Source organism: Carlito syrichta, unplaced genomic scaffold, assembly GCF_000164805.1.
Source record: "Carlito syrichta isolate Samal-C Ts95f unplaced genomic scaffold, Tarsius_syrichta-2.0.1 Scaffold115580, whole genome shotgun sequence".
In the NCBI taxonomy this organism is placed as follows: domain Eukaryota; kingdom Metazoa; phylum Chordata; class Mammalia; order Primates; family Tarsiidae; genus Carlito; species Carlito syrichta.
In genome coordinates this window covers 724,810-743,742 of record NW_007059676.1, presented here as the reverse complement: position 1 = coordinate 743,742, position 18,933 = coordinate 724,810, and the positions used below count along the sequence as shown (strand labels likewise).

At 36.7% G+C, this 18,933-nt stretch overlaps 1 long non-coding RNA gene across 1 annotated transcript in view; it reads left to right on the top strand.

Moving 5' to 3' along the window:
- The first annotated feature begins 2,899 nt into the window (after positions 1 to 2,899).
- The window catches only part of LOC103275063, a 40,479-nt gene continuing 24,445 nt past the window's right edge, over positions 2,900 to 18,933 (top strand). Inside the window, exon 1 of the long non-coding RNA XR_505290.1 lies at positions 2,900 to 3,011. This is a non-coding gene — a long non-coding RNA (uncharacterized LOC103275063). The remainder of the gene's footprint in view (positions 3,012 to 18,933) is intronic.

Genomic DNA, 18,933 nt, shown 5'->3' with positions numbered 1-18,933 from the left:
AAATCCTTCCCCATCTCACCCACTGTCTCCCAATGCCAGGGTATTCAAGTCTCTGCTATTTCCAAGAGACCCCGGCCTTATCCCTGACCTGCTTGTCATTACATCAGAATCCTTCCTCTCCACCCTTCCAGCCTTGCCTGGCACTGGGATAAAATCAAGACAGAATTGGTTGGCTGCCCCCGCCCCCGGGAAGGCTAAAGCAGAAAGAAGATCTTATTTATGCTTTTCTCTTCATGTAATCTTCCTTTTTTCCTTCTTCTTTTTCTCCTTTTTTTTCCTTCTCCTTCCCTCCCTTCCTTTCTTCTTTATGTGGCTTGCTGTTTGCTAATATCCAACTCCAGACCATTTTTTCTGTTTGGCAGAGGAAGCGGTTTTATTGTTTGGTAACTCCAGGGGGGGATATGGTGTCTATGATGTTGTCTAGGCCAAGCCTCCCCCAGGAAGGTTAACTACCTCTACTCTCCTCTCAAAAGGGAGAAGATGGCAACCACACACTTGAGCACCAGCCATTCTCTTTTGCAAGAAAGCAGATCTGTTCCTGCCCAGGAGGACTTTTTCTTCCCACAGTGGTGTAACTCAACATTGCAGTGCCATTTACTGGGGCCAGGACCAGTTATCTGGAATCTGAATCTATAGAGTGCAAATTAGGAATAAGGGAAACAGAAGACCATTTTTCCCCCAACCACTTTCTGAAGAAAAAAAAAAGGGGGTTCTTCTAGGAGCAGCACCTAGGCTGATCAAAGGGTCTGTTCATCTGTCTCAAGAGCCAATGCAGAAGCCCAGCATGGAGCTAAAAATATGCACTCACAGTCCTAGAAAATTGTATTCATTAAACTCTACCTACAGGTCCTCACCCAGAATCTGCTCTGTGCCAAAGCAGCGTGCTGCTGTTAATCCTCCTTTATAGATTAGGCAGTAAAATAAAGAGGGTGGGGCTGAAATGCAGGGGAAGTCTGCACACGTGTTTGGAAAAGAAGAAAAGGAAAAGCACGGGGAATTCTTGTTCTCTCCTTCATGTTCCGAGTTGCCAGGGCTGTCCAGACACCACAGAGAGACACAGGGCTTTTTAGCGTTTGCAGTGTTTTCACTTCCACTGGGCAAGTGCTACATGTAAAATGGGAATTTAGAGACAAGATCAAGCAAATGCTTTTCCAACTGTGGCACATTGTTATTTTTTAGCTCCCTCCCTTCTTTGTGTGCTGAGGAGGAAACAATAATAATCACAGCTGACATTATTGAGCACTTACTATGTGCCAAGCACCCCGTAGCACGTTATTTACGTGATCGCATTTCATTCTTGCCACATCCCTCTGAGGTGGGTGCATGTGTTGCCACATTTTGCAGATGATGGTGTTATATTTCAGAAAAGCGAAGTCACTTGAGCAAGTTAGCAGCAAAACTGAGATTTGAACCCCGAACTTCCAAAACCTCATTCTAAAACCTCTATGCCGTTATGCCATCTCTAAATATTTCCCATGAAAGTCTGTTTTCTGGCTTTCATGGATGATTTTGGTGACTGCTCCTTAATAATCGTTCTGCTATTATCTTCATCTTTACCATTTTCTGCAATCAAGCGATAGGGTTCCTTGGAGGCAGGAAGTGTGTCCCCCTCACCTTACCTTTGTATTCGCCACAGCTCTTAAACCAAAGTGTCTTGCACAGAAGAGGAGCTGAATAATTATTTGTTGAGATGCACTTTCCATGCTCTCTGTGTCTAAATGAAGCCCACGGAAACAGGTTCACTGCCCAAACATGGAGCTATCCTCCTCTTTGCAGACATCCCCTTCCTCTTGTTTTGTTTTCGAAAGGTTGATTTTGAATTGGAGGGACACTGCGGTTGTCTTGTCACTTAGCAGGATTTGAAAGTGAGAGTCTGTGTAGTATGTTAGGCTGCCCTCCGCAATCAGGCCTCACACTCGCGAGCCTCTGATTGTAGGAGTCGCCTGATTTGCATGATGAGGATGCGCCAGCTGCTAGAGCACACAGGACTGCACCTGACACAATCATCGCGCAGGATTAGCGCGGGGAAGCAGGGATCCACTGCGCGGGCGGCGTGGCAGTCTCAGCCCCACATTAGAGTCGCTCATGCAAAATGACCCAAATTTGCAACGAGCACAATTAGCAATCCAAAGATGCATGTTAATTTGGGGACCTCATCTTTTCCCTACATTTCCCTAAATTAAAAATATTAAATATACTCTTTCCTAGACAAGTCTGGGCATGGAAACAATTCAGCAGGATTATGGGTTTGTAAAATAAAAATAAATAAATAAAACGTGCAAACCCCAGAAAAATGTGGATTTCTTTGGGTAACTAGCCACCAACCTGCTCCCCCAGCCCCACCCCCGAGGTATTACGTTTGGCATCAAATAGGGTAAGGGCTTTGTGGTGTCATGCCCCTTCTAAATCAGCAGCAAATGGCTATTTCCAATAATAAAAATAAAATTAAAAATAGCTCTAATGTGGGAAAGGCAAATTTAAGCTATCAAGAAAGAATTCGATATTGTCTATTATGTATTAATATTTCTGAAACTATGTTTGGGTCACACATAACCACAGCTACCACTTAGCTATTTCAGGATTCCCTAAAAGTATAAGAGATTGTGCTGAATTCTTATTAAACAGATTTAAATATCAAACTGAACATTCTCAAACCCTGGGCTGTGCTTCTATATGTCTGCAATCTATAGGTATTGAAATGCTCACCTATACTTTAGGAAAAAAAAACCCACAACATTTTTGCAAAGATTGAATAAATGATCATTTGAAGCAAAAGCATGCAGTTCAAAAGCTAAACCTCCCATTGGAGAACAGAAAATTTAATGAGCTTTTAATGGAATGCAATGCTCAGAGTAGTAAATTATTTGTTAGTTGACGATGCAATCAGCATGCTGATTAAGGTTGCTTGGTTTTTTACTAAACATTAACTGAATGAAAACGGGTAGTCCTTGTTCTGCTTGGGGGGCTTTAAGGAAGCAAATGGACTTTCAGAACAGAGATTGTCAATAAAGGTGAGTGCACTCCAGGTGTCATTTGAATATGATGATAAAATACTAGTGATAAATATTTAAAAGCATTTTAAATCCACAATGTTCGCCTAGAGTATTATGGACTCTGTTTAAAGAAACAGTGGGCCTTAGCAGGCCTAACAACAATCCCTCTATCTCTCTCTAGAAAGAAATATCTAGATCTGCTTTCTTTTATTGCAAAAAAAAAGGGGGGTGGGTATGCTTTGAAAATATAAACCAACATGAATTCAGGGACCAGGAACTGTTTGGGAGTTTGGAATGTAAACCTAAAGAAAAAAGACAAAAAGGACAAAATCAAAACAAAGAAAAATATTCTGACAGCAAATAAAAGAGACATCTGTTTCTCTGGGTAGATTAAGATAAAAATTTAATCAAGCAGTTTCAATATTCCAATGTTTAAAAATAATTGTATTGAATATATATATTTAAATTTATAAATGATGGCATTCTGAGGGCAAGAAGTATTGTAATATTAGAGTTATATTCTATCTAATTTAGGTCTGAAAAGGAATAAAAAGGAGAACAAAAAATGGAAATAAATTATGTAATGCTTATTTTGTTTTAACGTTGTTAATACAGAATTTATTAAAATATCATTTACTATATATTAATTGACATGTTCATTAGCCATAAATTATTGCTTCTGAGAGAGATTTTGTTACTGACTGTTCAAATTGCTAGATTTATTTCTCTCCCAAAAGAGGGGCTTTTTGTTTGTTTTTCTCCCTACCAATTGAAGAATCGTGGGTTTGTAGGTTAATTTTCTTTGAACAGCTACAAAGTTTTTTTTCTATAAATCCCAATTAGTTTCATCATCGGTGATTCTCTGGCAATGATCAGGTACCCTTAAAATCCGATAAATAACTACCTCTCACTTTTAACTATTCCTGTTTATGACCCAAGAGGTTAAAAGCCTTTGACTGGCATTTGACTTCTGACCTCATATAAATGTTATCTTATCAGTTCCTGCTTGTTAACTTGTATTGAGTGCTTGTCCCTGATGGCTTTTAGATAAAGGGTTGTGGGTTTTCTTCCCTTTTTTTTCTTTTTAATATATTTCCTATAGGAACTACACCATTTGCTTTGTTCTTTGCCTAGTGCAGTCAAGTCTACACAGAAACCTGCTATAAATCTGTTAGAAAGCAGCAAATATACTTTTATTTATCTCTTATAATATTTTTAGTTCAGCTTTATGAGTGGGATTTTATTATTTAAAATAGATTATAACTAATAGTAGTAATCGCTAGCGATCTTAATCTTTTAACATGTTTGTCAGGAAGCTGGTTAGCCTGGTATTCTCTTTGTAAAAAAAAATATTAAAAAATCTAAAAAAAAAAAAAAATTTTGGTTTTGTATTTTGCACCAGCATGAGATGAGTTAGAGATAATTTATGGAAATCTTGTCTCCCCAGACTTCAGAAGTCTGCCTAATGAGAGAGTCATCAGTAAGATATATCTTTTTTAAAAAAAATCGAATCCAGACCATGAACAGTGCAATTTCTAACCTTTGGGGAGGAAGGTGTTGGCCTGGCGTCCTCCCTTGCCCTTTAGTCTTAAGAATTAAGAAGGATTTTGGCCTTTTATTCCATTTACAGCTGTGTGTTGTTCACATGTTCAAGTGTGTTTGTGTGAGTCTAGTCACTATGTACAAAACTAAATATATTTGAATGTTTGCATTTTAATCTCTGTCCATACCTCGATGGCATCATGAGGGTATTCTAGGCAGATGTTGGTGCCTCAGAGGCTGCCTCATTTGCAAATGACCTACAATGTGATTTCTAAACAAAATATTACATTAATTTCTATGTGGAAAACAGGCAAGAAGGAGGGGAAAGAAGGAAGAGGCAGCCATCTTGGAGCCATTTTGCCTTTTAGTCCCATTCTTTCTCCTCCTAGGGCTCTACAGTTAGAATATTATCTTTATTTTTAATTGGCCCTCAACATAAAGCAAGAGGCATAGACAAGAGACCTTTGTATTCATGTTTGGAGTAGAAAAAAAGTTGTAACCTCTTTGGACTTTAAATAATAACTGCGACTATAGACAAGCTACACCTATTATTCTCTAACCTTCTAAATAAATATACATATAAATGAAGCATATGCCACAGCTTGTAAGAGACCTGTACAAAACCTATTAAGGGAAACAAATGTCTATTTGGACCATTCATTTACTGCTATCTAAAGAATTAATATGTCAGGAAAGTTATCTGCCCTTCCTCCTCCTTCATTCTTTCTTTTCTGCCCAAACACACACTCACACGCACACACACAAACACACACATTCAAACACCCCCACTATGAAGAGATGGCAACCCTGGAGACTATTTTTTTTTTGAAACAGGAATTCCCTTTCTCTTAGATCATAGGTATTTAAGAAAGAGTTTTTTGTTTTTTTGTTTTTTGGGGTTTTTTTGAGATCAGCTTTCACTTATAGTTTTATTTTAATTTTCTGTGCGTGGAGCTCTGCTGTGCTCTGTAATGCCCAGCACTGCTTTCATCACACTCATATTCTGACAACACACAGGTCTAATGCAATTTGTTCTAACTTTTCATTTCAACCATTGCTTTTCTCAAAGTGGCCAGAGTTTAAAGACTGCCAAAGCAAAGGGAAAAGAAATACCACGGCAGGGGGAAAAAACAAACCAACCCCCAAACTGGTGCTGGTATTCACTGCATTGACACATTCTCAAATGTTTTCTCTGTAGTTATAACACAAAAGCGCTTTCTTCCCTGTTTTGATGTGTTAAAGATGGAAAGAGAGAGGACACTCCGAAGTGGTAAAATAAGTATTTGGAAAGTATTTCTTCTTTGAATGCCCAGCATATGTCAATAACATGTAGATACTCTACAGTTTCATATTAATTCAATTTTTAAAAATGGAAACAGGGTGAAAAGTTAAATTAAAACACCTTGTATCACAACTGCCAAACTTTTAGCTATCAATGTTGCCTTCTTTTTTGTATAATTAGAAGTGCATGCAGAGCCAGTCATTTTACTGTCTCTGAAATAAGGATAACAAACATACTAAATCCCTCTGAGAAGGGTGTGAATGGATCAATAATGAATTGTTGTCTATTTCTGATATTTGGCAGAAGAAATCATAAACTTTTACTCCTGTGATGTCAGTCATCTGAATTAATTTTCCTAGGCAATGTTATTTGCAGATTGTTTTACTGAGCAAAACAAATAAGGATTTGAAAGACAAATAATGACCTGGTTCTTAAACACTGTCTCCTGCTCTAAGGACCAAATTCTTTGAGTTGAATCCCAGAGTTCTTTACAATTGTGGTTTGTGTCCTGGCTTTTCACAAAAGATTTTAAAATGTAAGCTAGATGATTTCAAAACTGATGAAAAGTCATACTACCATTCTTATTTATCCCGGGTTCATGTTTTAGTATATGGTCATAGGTCTTAGTGAAAAGAATTGTTTACTCAAACCAGTTTCTATACCAGTTATCACAGACTTCCTCCCATTTTTTTTTAATGTAATAAGTTTAAATCATTGTAGTTAGAAGAGCAATAAGATGAGGGGAGATCAAGGCCTTTGATTTTTCTGTATCATCCAGCTGTATAAAGTTACTTAAGGATGTATTTTTAAATATTGCTCATATGTTTATAAACTTACCCTGTCAATATACGAAGAAATATAGTCCATTTGTTTTTTACGTGCCTCAAAAATCAGACCTGCCCTGTTTGGAAAACACAGAGGCTTCTGTGAAATCATGGACCTTTTGTGTTCAGCAAGGAAGTTGAGGCTGTGGTGTCAGAGACATCAAAATGTTTAAGACCCAAGTTATTACTGCTAAGGTTTTAATCCTTTCCTTTGCAAAGAATAATGCAAATGGAGTTCTTATTTCCTTGGATCTCTGTCCTCTCTTCTGTATGTTGTCTGTATTTGTATAAATGGTGGTGTTCTTTCCACTAGAATGTTTAATTTGAGCACATGCTCTTTGATAAATTCTTATCCTCACACCCCTCAGCTTGTCTGAGGTTTAGAATGGGGACTGGTTTTCCTTATTTTTAAAGCTTTGTCATTTAAACCCAGAGAGCCAGGACTGGCTTTCCATCCATTTGTACATGTCCAAAGGTCACACTCAAGATCACAAGCCATGGTCACATCCTTCTTATGGGAAAATGATAAAATAATATCCTCAGGCATCTGAGCCTAGGGGCATGGCCTGGACACACATCTTGGCCTCGTCTGCCTTGAAGAGTGAATTGTCCATCCCCAAAGTTGGTCTTTAGAGGTGACCAGGCAGATGCTGGCAAGTCAGCCGGCTATCCTCTTGGACAGAGGTTCTATAAATCAGAGAAACGTTGGTGTGGTTGAAAGAGGAAGATAGTCCGGCCTGAGGGAAGACACGTAAATCTCTCCTAGAGCTTTGTTCCCAGTAGGGAGTGGGGGTGAGAGTTGGGGTAGCTGGGGGCTGGGGGCTGTTATGAATGCCCTGGCCCTCCTGCAGTGGTGCTAACTTGTACATGAGAGCCGCCACCACCCTTCCCAAACATCGGGCGCTTGGAAAAGTCAAGCGCCGCCAAGTCCTGATTTTCATTTAATAGTCAAAACCAAGATGCATTTGGGCTATGGTGATAGGACAGCTCCCTTGAAAAGATTATTTGAACTACAAAGGCATTCATTTAGGGCCAGCAATGTTGCAAAAGGGCCTGCTAGAAATTAGCAGCCTGTCCTGGTATTTGGAGAGCAAGAGTGACAACTTATTGGAAGTTCTCAAGGAATCATTTATATTTCACACTCCACTAGGCAGCTGATTTGAGATTGTCTGTTAGCATAACAAAGGCTCCGAGCCTGTGAACTTCAGAAACCTTTCGACCTCTTAGCTGCTGGCATGAATAGCCCCCAGTCCTGCCTATAGAGATCTCCCAAAGCTCCCCTGTTCGTGGCTAAATTGTTAATCAGGGTAATTTAATATAGTTTTCAATATGCCTCATCTCTTATTGGGAAAGGTATTCACAGCTTCCCTACCCCTGAAAAAAAAAGTTCTTCTATTCAAGTGTGAGAGGGGCAGCTGCAGACAGAAGACCCCCTTTCCCTTGATTCCCCCACCCCCCCACCCCGACGCCTCCACACAGCAATGCTCCGAGCTGCAGCCACAGGGAAGGTCCGGAAAGAGAAACTCGAACGTCGGTCCCTGTGCCACGGACTCCTCCACCCCGAACCTGAAACTCCAGCCTGGGGACGCCGGGAACCGACGGAACAAAAACTCGAGGCTCAGTCATGCCTGAGACCTCAGACGCGAGCGCACGCACGCGCGCGCGCGCGCACACACACACACACACACACACACACACTCACACACACTCACACGCCACACCCCCTTCCCCACCCTCCCTTCCCATCCCCCATCATTTCCCAGCTAAGCAACTCCTGCGTCTCCCGACGACGACACGCAGCAGACCCCAAGGCCTGCTCCTTTGCATTCCTCTCCCTGTCTCCAGGCAGCCCACACCGTCCTGCAGGCTCCCGACAGTCACACCCGGCCTGTCCCCTGCACCCACTCCCAGTGTCCTGCACACCCTCAATTCACATGCACATGAGTTTGCTGAAAGAGCCGGGGCACAAATATATTCATTTTAATCCAGTTAAGACCTAAGTCTCATAGGATATTATTCAGTAGTTGGAAACTAAGTATAAAACTCAGATTTGGCTACACTGTTTTATCTCATAGAGGCCTACAGGATGCCTTCCTTTCACTTTGTACCAAGTACATATTCTAAAATAAGTAAGCAAATACATAAAGTGAATAAAAAACTGCAAGGAAAGCAACCAGCTTCAGGCAGAAGCGCTGCTCAAATATAATGCTGTTATCTTTTTTAATGATTCTGTTTCTAGCATCCATGTGTAAATTCAGAATAGCCATTTTATTCAAAGAAGGAAGAAATATGAAATCACTAATCATATTTTTTAGAATAGAAAATGGAAGGCTATATGCTATTAAACTTATTTTTACTTTTTCTTTTACACGTGAGAATTTTAAGACATCTATAAAACGTATCTGAGTATTTCCTGATTGCTTTGGTGGTGATTTTCCAAGCAATTGGTGCTCTGTCTTTGTGCGCATTGAGGTTCAGTGTCTTGCTTCTTTTTGGAACAGCCGTTTCTCATTTGTGTCCTGTTTTGGTTGATGTATTTGTCTCTCAGCCTCCTGAAGTTGGATAAAGGCAAGATCTTGTGCCTGAAGTATTTTCTTTGATTTTTCGTTGGTTAGAGTGGTCCCTGGTGGGGGCTGGGTTATTTCTTCACTCACTTGGGATGGTCTAGCATCTCAAAACTGCTGGGAGGTGGGAGACAAATTTTCTATTTACAACATCAGGGAAAGGATTATTATACCTCCAGAATCTGAAGCACAAATCTGATCCACACTTAACAAAACAAAACAAAACAAACAGCCCAACCTTTTTCCCAAAATCATTTTTGTAGGAGTTTAAAAAAAAAGGCTTAAAAATAGGTTTTCTGGTCAATCTTAATATCCAAATAATTTTCAAAGATGACATGTTGAAACAGAAAATAAAATAAGTGTATCTGGTAGTTATATTATATGGCAACCCTACAATCTGTGTTTTCCTTTGGAAAAAAAAAAAAGAAAGGAACCTGACAGTTTTAATTTCAGTGTTGTGGAAGATTTTAGATTATGAACGTTTTTGTCACTATTCCATGTATTATTCATTTTAATGATGTGCTTTTGGATTTATTTTATTCTATAAGTAGTGATTTTTATTTTCTCAATGTTTTAAATCAGAATATTTAAAAAATAATAATTGATAGTTGCTACAAAATGGGTGGATAAATATTGCTGTCTAAGCTTTTAAAAGCCTAAAATGTGAAATCATTCATATATAACTTAGCAGAAATTTAACTTGCAAAAAATATTTAGAGGAAAACAAATATTATGACTTTAAACCCAAGAAAGAAGAAATACACAACTTGCATTTCTTCAATGCTTTTGCCTAACATTTTTTCATTAGCCTTTCCTCATTAGAATTTATGATCCATGTCCATCATTGCACTTTCACATCTCTGATTTCTGTTAAATTTTCTGACAGAGGTCAATAAATATGAAAGGGTAAAAAGGCCTATTTGCTTTTTTCCAAGGTGCTCCATATTTTAAGATTATTTGTATTCACATTTAATTTTTTTCATGTCCTTAATTTAAATAATAAAAATTTGACTGAAATTAATTCTATTTGGAGTTAGGTTGTAACAGGGGATTTTTAAAAGAAACTAAACTATGTGATTTTGCTAAATTATAACATTTTCTTTGACTGGAGCCATCCAATGCCCTCTCCAACATGGCACGGTCTGGCCTTCATATTTGTGGAAGAAGGTTTGGGGGGAGAAGGATGTATATCTGGAATGGTGTTTGACAGGGGGAATGAACGCAGACACCAGAACAATTATATTACAATCCCATTGGGAATGCCAGCACCAAATTTAGCCAGACTGATGGGGTACTGTCTAGACGGTCCCTTTTGTGTATCAGCTGTTTTCTCCCTGCTTTATTGCACTGCTTGAATGTGTGAGTTGAACATGCACATGGACCCAAACGTCACCATCCCTGCCCCATACTTTGCTGCTAAACTTCCTTTCTTTTGGCTCAGAATCAAGGCTTGTGTATTTCTAATGTATTCCCTTTACAATATTTTGTAATTAAAATGCAGTTTCCAGATTAGTGGTTTAACAGAGGTCATAAAACAAGGTAGGCAATTTCTTTATGCAAAAAAAATAAAGCACTAGGTAAACATTTCTATCTTCTCAAACATGTCCACCTCTTCTCTACAGAAGTGAAAAGAAGCCAGAAAGAAAATAAATAAAACAACAGTGGAAAGAAGCACCGTACATGTAAATTACTACCTTTCCTTTTGAAAAGGGCAAAGGATAGAAAGGAAGAATATTTATTAAATGTTTACAGTGTAATTAACAGCTGTTTGTGTGGTTTTCCTTTTTTTCCTCTGCCTCCTCCCCTTTATTTGGTAAACCAAATGGAGTCCAGCAATCTTGTGAAGTCTTAGAAATATATTTTCAAACTCTTTTAAATACTTGCTTAAACAATTGAAATTTTATTTCTAATTTTCTTGAGCAGATAGGAAATCCCAGAGACATGTCACATGTGGGCAACTGTCAGGATTTATTTTTGTTTGTCAATATAGTGCAGGAAGGCTTGGGCTTACTTATGTGTGCCTACTATACCCATGAAATATTCATTGTTCAAAGGAGCAAAAATGCACCCCTGAATATGATGCTCACCCCACGGGTGATGAGTACAAAGGTAGGATGCTGTTGCTAACAACCATAATCTGAAACAAACTCAAATTAATTATTGCAATTAGAAAATGAGAGATAGAAAAACACATTAATGCTCATGCTAGTAAGTATCAGGTCCACCTTTTTCTGTAAAAAGGTTGATCAGCCACTTTTGTCTACAGTCGCAAAAAATGGAAAGGGATAAGAAATTGGAATTCCACAAAATATAAGACCTTATAAATAAAATCCTTGCCTTGTAGTAGAATCCACAATGAATCTACTGTTTCAAGAAAGAGAATCCCATGTTTCATAGCACAGATAATTTGTGTTAATATGCACACACAAATTCTATTTGGGACAGAAATTCTACTTTCCATTTGCTGAAATTGTTTTCCCTTAACAAAAAAGGGAATAAAAGTTTTTTTTTACCTTAAAGGAAAAAAAAAAATCAAAGTTGAAATTAGTGATAAAAATTTGTTAATAGTTATATTTTTGTCTCATGCATTAAGATTTGTGGGTGACTAAATAATGGAATTTGGATTTTTAAAATAACTTTTTTCTATGCTTTGCTGCTAGAATTTAATAACTACCACCTACTATGGGCAACGAAGATTTCATTCATCTTTTGAGGACTGGATATTGAAGAGAGGGCTGTAAGAAAGAGAAATTAAATTTTATTTCTAATTTTGCTGAACAAGTGAAGACAAGAAATGATCTATTTTTGGTTGGAAACATCATATCCACAAATCAACAATCATAAAATTTGACCAGTGACATGGGACTGGGGGAATTCCCTAGCTAGAAGAGGAGATAAGACTTGAACAATTGACATTAAGCATGGAGATCTTGCATAGGCCCTTGTAGGCACTGGTATTAGCAACCTCTGAGGCCTAACTTTGGCACAATTGAGGAAAAATAGAACCAAAGGCAGGGGCAGGGAGCAAAAGAAACCAAGACTGAGAAATAGAAAGCAAGAGGAAAATGGGAGTGGGTGGGTGGGTTGGGGGTGGGTGGCATGCAGGGGTAGTGAGTGAGAAAGAAAGAAAGAGGGAGCAGAGAATGAATATTCTAAGCATTGTTTTAATCTAAAACAGAGACGCTTCCAGGAGAATGAATTTCAATGGAGCTGAGCCAAAAATAATTATAGAGATTTTCTTGTTTTGTTTTGTGAATGAAGAGCATCTCTTTTCTCTGGAGATGTGAGAGTGAGAAAGGACCAGAGCCAAGAGATTGAAGTGATGCCCCTCTGCCCCTTTACTTCCACACACCACAGTGGCAGACCTTTCTTTCTTCCCTTTTCCAAAAGCTATTGGCACCGAATTGTGCTGGGAAGAGAGGGACGTGGCAGCAGCTCTCAAACCTTAGCTGGATTTTCTGTTCTAACAATAGTGTGTTTATTTGATAAGGCTGGAGTATTGAAATTGGAAGCAAGATTGGGGTGGGGGGTAGGGATACATATTTTAGGTTCAAGAATAAAATTGAGCTGTTTACAACTAAGAATATTCCCCCTGTTTGAGATACTTGAAACTTCCTTTGGGGTTTGTTTTACCAATTGCATTTGTTTCCTTGTTTTTCATCATCAATAGCAAGTAATAAAGAAAATAAAGTATTCTCTCAATTTTCCTCCATTTTCTCTGTGATGTAAAATCTTTATCTTGGAACCTTTTTTACAGGGGAAAAAATTGTCATTTGTTAAAATAGCTTGAGCTATGCTTGAATTTTTGTGAAAGCAATATAATATACTCTTCATGAAAGCTGGAGTAAAAGACTTTATACTAATATAAAATACACAAGATTGGAGAAACTCACTAATATTAATAGACTTTTGTGAGCGAGTAATCATAAACAACTCAGGATTAATACCTAAAGACTATTAATTTTCTTAAGTTAAATTGACTTACATACAAATCACACCGGTAACTACAGTCTAAACCTGGATTTTCTCTCGAAATCTCTTATTTTAGGTGTTATACTGTGTTAAAGACCCTGTTGTCATTTTTATCATTCGGTGATATTAATTCTACAAGTAGGTTTAAGGTATCACTTTCGTCTTTGTGTTGCCTGAATTTTTTTTGACAATATATTTCAGAAACCTAAGGACCAGTCCTTTCCTCTACATCCTATTTTGCAACTTGTAAATATTAACATTTGTTATTATAAATATTTGTTCTGCTAAGTTTCAACAATTTAGTGACCCAGTAGAAGAACAGTATAGAGAGTTGTAAATTTAATGGGTTAACACCATAATAACCTTGATATGAATTCAAAACAAGAACAACTATTTGTTATGTTCATGGCCAAGGTTATCTATAGACAAAGCATAAAATCCCAGAAAGTGGCAAAATTAGATACAGTTTTTCTGAAAACTTTTACATCCTAAAATTGTTCCTGTTTTTCTGTCAAAGAACTATTAACATATATACTAGTCAGCAGTAAAGATATATGATTCTATTATGTAAGTAAATTTTTTAAAAAATTTAAGGATGAAAAATGTCTTCATGTACACGAGACTTTTTTTCAGGGATTTTCAAAACATGCTTTAAATGCCACTGTGAATTTATTGTGTAAATCTGTGAATATGAGTTTTATGAAGCTACACTTAATTTAATTAATCATATTGATTCACTTGACATTTTTCTCCTCCTGAATCCCTCTCCCCCCCTTTCTTCATCTCTCTATTAAAAGCATTTCTTTCACAGTGGTAGACTAATTTTTGCAGCAGATTTTACAAAATAAAAACCAACAATGGTTTTAGAAGAACTTTTAAAAGCATTCAACTTAGATTTTTTTAGAAGTGGTTAAATGAATATTTAATAATTCAGAGTACTTAATCACACTAATTTTAACATTACATTTAAAAACCCAGACCCCATGTGAGTAGATCTACGTTTTAAAGAGAACAATTATTAATATTAAATAAGCAGAATAATCACAGCTATACTCTAAGCCAAAATAAGTGCATGAGATGAGTAACAAATATTAATTTTTTCAAGTTTTAAAAGAAAGCATTACCTTTTAAAAAGTAAAATAGTTTACAAAATGGCAAAAGACTGAACAATATTTGTTCAATTTCAGAATTTATGTTTGGTTATGCTGCATCATAAAATTGTTGACAGAAAATGTTAACCTGTTAAAACATTTAGAATATGGTATATGAAAATTTATTATTAATGACAATGCAATATATCACATCAACATGTATATTTATTACCAAGCTCTAAAACTGATTAGAACATGAGGAGATAAAGATAGATTTATACTTGATAAGTGTCCCAAAGATACTAGTAACAATAACTAAGCTAGAATGAAGATGGAGCCTTTGGTATGTGCACCAAGGTTTCTATATTTTATAAGAGCATGCAGATATGCATATACAGATATGTTCAATATAGACATATTTGTCATCTTTTTTTTTTTACATTGGCCATCCTGTAATAAAATGAATTTTAAAAGGTTCTGTCTTGACCAATTCTTTTCTAGTCCCAAATTACTAAACCAATTTCAGAGTTTAGTGACTCAAGTGACTAAACCAAGGAAAGTAGCATTTCGCTTGAAATCAACCATGGAAATTGCCCCAAAGGTAGTCTTATTTGTTTGTTCTTTTCGTTTTGTAGTGGTATAGAGCCTAGTTTATGACTGTAGGGAAGAGGAAGGAGCAAGAAGCAATTGAAAGGATTAGGATGGAAACTTCCTCAAGCTTCACCGGCTTACTTGCTGGTCACAGATGCCATTATGGCATATAGATAGGATATGCTTAATATTAAGACATTAAAAAGAGACTTTACAGTCCTGAAAATTGAGAGGCAGAACCAAGCCCCTCTCTTTCGGCCAAATACTTCACTGCGTTGGCCCCGGAAATGTGCCTAAAGATAGTTTCATCCAGCTCACATGCTTGGGTTTTGTCACATCATGTCATAACCTCTACATTCCTTAAATGTAGTTTTAAAATGTTTTAAATGGAAATGCTGATATAAGCCTAAATGCAGCTGTACTTGCTGTTTCTGCTCTAAGTTCATTCATGGTGGTAGATTCAGTTAAAAGGCCCAGAATAGCCTTGCTTAACAGTAAGGAAACAAAATCCTCTTGACTTCAATGAGGGTTCAGTATATGGAAGAGCAGAGTGGACCCTGTAGATATTTGAGATAAATGCTTTCTGTGGAAATGTACACATTCTGTTGATGTCTCTTAAAATGTATAGAAAAATATGCTGCATCACAATTAAAGCCTGATAGTGTTTTCCCTGTATTAAATGCCATTTTACATATCTTGAACACATAGAATATGCAGTAACATTTATGATAGTAATAGCTGACACCAGATAGGAACTGTTAGTGATCCTAGATGTCTATTTAATCATTATCAAGAGCTACCTGGTAAGCACTAAGTGACAATAAAGGATATTCTTGCTAAAATATTTGATGACTTGATAATACAGAAAATGGTCACTTAGACAAAACAATCAATAGAAAATAGCAGTAATTATTTGTGTCTTGTACATGAGCATACAGTATTACATCCAGTGTACAATGTGCTATTATTTTTTTTAAGTATGGTACCTCTTTTTGGTGATACAGGTGCATTACGACTTTTATGGAATGGCTTGCTTCCCAGAACATAACATTTGCTTTTCCATATGCTTTTTTTGGGGGGGTAGAATTTCCCCTCCCAGTTAAAAACTGGTTTTCATCACACAACTGCATAATTATTTTTCGCAACTGGCTATAATTACTTGTTTTGTGTATTTCTACTAGAGTGATTCAGTGTCTGCTGTTCAACCCCATAAAATGTATCTATATTAGAGGCATGTGAAAAGGAGTATTGACCTTATATAATATACTGCTATATTGGTAGGGGCACGCAGCTTCAATTCTTTGTAAAAGGCATAAAAGTCTATATAGCTTTGAGTTTTCTTTGTGAATGCTATGTGAGTTTTCTGACTAAAGCATAAAACTGGAGGAATCTGAAGACAAGAAACCTCACAACATGGAAATTACTTAGTACACAAAGAAACTCCCTCTCATGTAGAGGTACAATGGATGACTGAATAAAAAAGACTCTTGGAGGGATTTGTTGATAGTAGCATCATAGAAAACCCTGGAATCAGTGTTTGTGAGATTTGTCAAACCAAAAAATCAAACGCAGATTTTAAATCATTCAAGAATACCTTATCATTTTATGTCATTCACAAAGCTCAGCACAAATGAAAATGAAAATGAAAATTAAGCAGAGCCCCCCTGCCAGTCTTCTTTTATCTACAATCGTCCTTCTCTTTCTCTTTTCCTTCCAAATCCTATTTGTCTATCGCTCTCCTTTCTTTCAAGTTCTCTTTAATCTTTGCTTTCCTGTGTCCCTCTTTAGTCTTATTCACTAGTGATGCCAGCAAGAATAAACAATCTATTTAAAACAGACGAGTCAAGGCCAAAAAATAAATGATCGGTGTGTGCCTTATTATTATTTTTTCTTGGTAAAACTACACCTGTGGCATTGTCTTTTAAAATTTTTTGTAATTTTACAAACAAACCACAATGAAAATAGAGGAGAAGGGAAGTGCTGTTTAATATCTTTGAATTTATATATAAATATACGTAATGTTAAATGTACTGAAACCCTTGTGAGACTATTTTTGTGCTTACTGATCCCAGGGTGCAGAAAGAATTAGCTCATCCAGGAAAACTCAAAGTCATAATTAGTCTTGTGAATTATAATAATCGGGTCTCATCCTGCATTTCTTTCTCATGTGGTACTCCCAGTGGGAGTTCTGTATGAAAAGGGACTACAGGATTGGGCATTAATAATGGCATACCTGTGAAATATGAGCATTTTCCTATAGTGCCAATCAGTAAAGTTAGAAATCTGCCACATCTTGGTCCCATACTCTTCAACTAAAGTAATAATGTTAATGGAATTTTCCAATTTCAAAAAAAAAATCATTCTTAGTTTTTAAAATACCATTCAAAATTAGAAAATAAAAGTTTTTTTTCCCCTAACTAAATATGCCTTTTACCCTTAGCTAAGATATTCATATAAAGCTGTAACTAATTTTTATGTTAAAACATTAATAGTGGCTACATTTTAGATAATTTCCTCAAATAGAAACATAAAAGCAAGTAAGAAAGAATCAATGAAATTCAGTGTGAAGCTATATTTATTCTCAAGGATCTCAGATAAGCCATTTTTCCTAGTTTGACTACTCGGGGCACCCAAATACATGTTGATTGACGGAGATGATCAGTTGTTTTAATATATAGACCCAGCCCAAACTAAAGAGGAAAGTACAATAACTTGCCAACCCTGAGATGTTGATGTATTGTAAAACAGAAATACTCCTTTGATGAGTTACATTATGATGAGCTACTAACTAGCCTAGAAAAATAGATGAGGAAAATGCAATAATAATTGTGCATGCATATAAAACCCAACCCTGCCCAACTCTAAGAATCCCAAACATTTAGACAATAGTCCATCCACAGGTGACTAAAGAAATCATAATGTATTCCAACAATGGAATATTACTCAGCAATGTAAAAGAATAAACCACTGATATATTTTACAACATGGAGGAATCTTAAATAATTCTTCTCAGTGAAAGATGCTAGACAAAAATGAGTACAAACCTCTTATATAATATTCTAGGAAATTAAACTAATGCATAGTGACAAAACTATCTCGAGGGAGAGTCAGGAGGCAGGAATTACAAAAAGACACGAGGAAACTTTGGGGGATAATGGGTATGTTCATTATCTTGATTAGGGTGATGGTTTCACAGGTATATGCATACGGAAACATTTAAATTATATAAATATGAGCAGTTTCTTTTATACCAATTTTACCTCAATAAAGTTGTTGAATATCAATGGGCCAATGAGAATGGATACAGCAACCAATCAGAACGGAGCTATCCATTAACCAAAAATCCAAACAATAGGTTTCAGAGTTATCTGAACAATTGGGACTATGTATATTGAATGTAAAGAATCTGTGAATTGAGATTACCTTCTTCATCCCCTAGCTGATGTTTATGACCTCTGGCTTAACTCGAAACCATTTTTCACTTTTTCCTGTAAAAAAAAGACATAGTCCTGAAGAGGTGAGCATCACAAGTTTTAGATTCTATCTCTGGCAGTGTTACAAACTACGTAGTCTTAGAGCAGGTGGCTAAACCAATGTTAGAATACCACCAGACAATCGTTCAAGGCAGAAGTCAATCAAAAGACCTTTTCCTGGAAAAAAACAGAAGCCATTTGCCAAGCATTTCAGTTTCACAATTGTGTGCGTTATCACCACATCTCCAAAGGTTTTCTCTCCCCTTTTCTTTACTATGATAAAAATGGAGCGGGAGTGTTCATGGGGGAATGCTGTTAGCCAAATAACAGAAATTCCCTGAATATACTTGCCTCAGGTAGATATAACTATGTGAGCTGATCAATTTCAATTTATGTAAGCAAAAAATGTGTTAAAATCTACAATAAGGTACAAAAACACCATGTGAAGACTGTGTTCTGGAATGAAACAGAACTAGTCAAGCTTCCTAACAAAGTGCCTTGTTTGCTACAGAGCAAAGGATTAAGTGACTCCAGGTTGTTATTTGTATTGTTGTTTTTTATTATAGCAAATACTGTATTTACTTACTTTCCACTAAGTTTT